This window comes from Dermacentor andersoni, chromosome 1 (genome assembly GCF_023375885.2).
Source record: "Dermacentor andersoni chromosome 1, qqDerAnde1_hic_scaffold, whole genome shotgun sequence".
NCBI classification, from domain to species: domain Eukaryota; kingdom Metazoa; phylum Arthropoda; class Arachnida; order Ixodida; family Ixodidae; genus Dermacentor; species Dermacentor andersoni.
In genome coordinates, this window is record NC_092814.1 from 233,742,220 (window position 1) to 233,744,869 (window position 2,650).

General features: G+C 48.2%; 1 long non-coding RNA gene across 1 annotated transcript; it reads left to right on the top strand.

Annotated features, from left to right (window-relative positions):
* The first annotated feature begins 600 nt into the window (after positions 1-600).
* Positions 601-2,123, top strand: LOC126548519 (uncharacterized). Its single transcript, XR_007602928.3, has 2 exons — positions 601-817; positions 1,987-2,123. It is a non-coding gene; the product is annotated as an uncharacterized lncRNA (long non-coding RNA).
* Positions 2,124-2,650: the final 527 nt, after the last annotated feature.

Consider the following 2,650-nt stretch of genomic DNA (forward strand, 5'->3'; position numbering starts at 1 on the left):
ACACGTATGTACCGCTTCTTTGAAGCTAGCCGCTCCGGCGTGGCTCCGATCATCCCGCGCGATTTGTGTGCAGAACGTCGCGTACACGCCCTTGCGCGTTTTGCGCGGTAGCGTCCGCGCAGTGAGCTAGCTTCATGCACACGTCAATCTTCACAGCGCAAACGGTGCTCGAGTGCGACGCTTAGCTCGAGGCGACAATGCGCCGATTGGCGCTCCTTTCGCTTCTGCAAGCAACGCAGATTCGGATCGGCCCAGCTCAAAGAGGCAGCATGAAAACGGTGGCATGTTTCGGTTATCGCCTATTAAAATTGTACAGTACGCCTTCAACGGCAACCCGCCGCGCTAGATAAAGATGCTTACCATAGAGAAAGGAATTGAACAAGAGCGGACACTCGGCGAAAATTGGAAACAGGAAACACGTCACGCTATAGTATTAATATCGACGAATTGGGGCCGCGAGCATCGAAAAAAAGAAGAATGTGAAATGAGATTAACAGAAATTGTTTTATTTTATTTTTTATTCTTTCCCCAAAAAATTAAAAATATCTGCGTATAAATTAAATTAAACTTGGCGGCTTACTTCCGTTGCCTAGGGACAGGCGAACCGGCGAATGACGAGCCAGATGTTTGCGTCATTCGTCAGACACACCGCCGAAGCGAGAGAGACCGGCCGCGCATCTGAGCGTTGGACTGTTCGGGCACCCGTCTGCCTGTTTTTCTATTTTGGGATTTAGCCTAGTTTGGTGGCCTCCGGGCTAATTATTGCGTTCATTCGGAACTTCGACATGGCAGCACTGCACTATTGGACTACGGCAAGGTGAGAAACTTTGTTCGACAGTCTGCGACGCATTTCAAGCAATTAGGCTTACTGCCCGGCACCTAGGCTAGACTTGTAACGCAGTTAACGAAAAACAGCGTGGCCGTCGTGGAGCAGTTAATTTGAATTAAAGAATCGTACTGGCAGATGTTTGCGACACTTCCTTAAGCCCCAATATTATTTTAACTAATTTCGGTAGTTTTTCGGCACGCTAGTCGCACAGGGTGCTGTGACGCAGTTTCGCGTGTACTGAATTTTACTGCAAAAAGTTTTGGCGCTTTCTCTGACTGCCAACATTATTGAAACTAATTTCATTACTTTTTGGGCTACCTTTCGAGCGCAGTGGGCGCGCCTGGCGCTGTGACTCGGTTAGCGAAAATAAGCTCGGCCGTGGTGCGCGGTTTCCCGCTTTAATGCACTGACAAGTTCATGGCGCTTTTCTTTCTCTGACACCCAACATTGTTGCAAATTATTTTCGATACTTTTATGTTATGAGGCCCGCTCGCCGCGCCTGTTGTGACGCAGCGAAAAGCAGCTCTGCCATGGTGACAGTTAGTTTGGCGCGTACTGAATCTTACTGCGACAAGTTCGTGGCAATGTTTATGTCCCCGCAACAATTTAAGCCTTCTTTCGGTACCCACGCTTGTCGAAAACGCGACGAGCAATCGTCAAGAGTGATAACACGGGAGTGCGTTGCTTGCGCCTGCAGAACGCACAAGAGATAAGCCACGGAGCTCAAACGCCAGGAACTAGTAACTCGAAAATTGTCTTCTGAACGGCACCCACGCGTTTTGTCTTGAGTGCGAGTAGAAGGAATTCTGCGAGCGTCCAGCATGCTCTGGTTGAGAGCCTGTGTTGTGGCCACCTCTCTGTATTCGTAGCGTACTATCGCGTCGGTTGTAGCCAAGTTCGCGAACGAACGTTGCCCGCGCATTGGTGCTATTAAAGTGCAGGAAATAAGTATTGGGAAGAGGGGAATGCTTGGAATTAGAATGTGTTTGTGGTATGTACGGTATTGCTTGGGATGAGTCGGGTATTTTCTACGTCGTGTGTGTAAATACGAACTGCTTTTGTTTGTAATGCCGCCCACTCACCACTTTCGCACGCTTCGCCTCTACAGGCATTATTCTTACATGTTAATACCAAAATAACGCTTGTAATTTTTTCAGCTCACGTCGTCTGGTGGAGCTTCCTGCGGAAACTACTGCTGCTTACCTGGTGCCACAACGCTGGATGAATGCACAAAAAGCCCGCGACGAGCATTTACAAAGAACAAAATAAACGTTAATTTTTCCTCATTTCACAAGGTGTCTTGCGTCTTTATGAAATTGCACGTGGCACATATTCAGTGGAGGCTTAATAGAATGATTTGCAAATAAATATTAAATTAATAAAAGATAAATATATAAAGAAATATTTGCTGCAAAAGTAAAAAAAGAAAGCGGAGCCGGCGTGACGCGCACCAGCTAGTATTCAAAACGCGCGCGCACAAAACCGAAACCGGAAGTGTGCTTCAGGTTTTAACATCTACGGCTTAATTCGGCCGCTGGGCTCTATGGGAGTGTCCGCTCTTGTTGTATTCCTGGCGGTGATAGGCGGTGATGATTGTTGTAGTTTTGGCGGTGATAGGCGATAAGGTGAGCCCGTCGGCGGCTGTGTTCTTTGCCGTCGTCGTCACCACACCTCTGTTCATTTGCCCTGTGTATCCGTGTACAGTCACCGCGCAGAAGCTGTGACTAATCGGTTGGCCGTTCTCCGCAAATCCCAAAGAGGCGAAATATATTTTGCGGTGCGCCGCATCATTAGCCGCAACCTAAATCGAGGCGCGCTTAA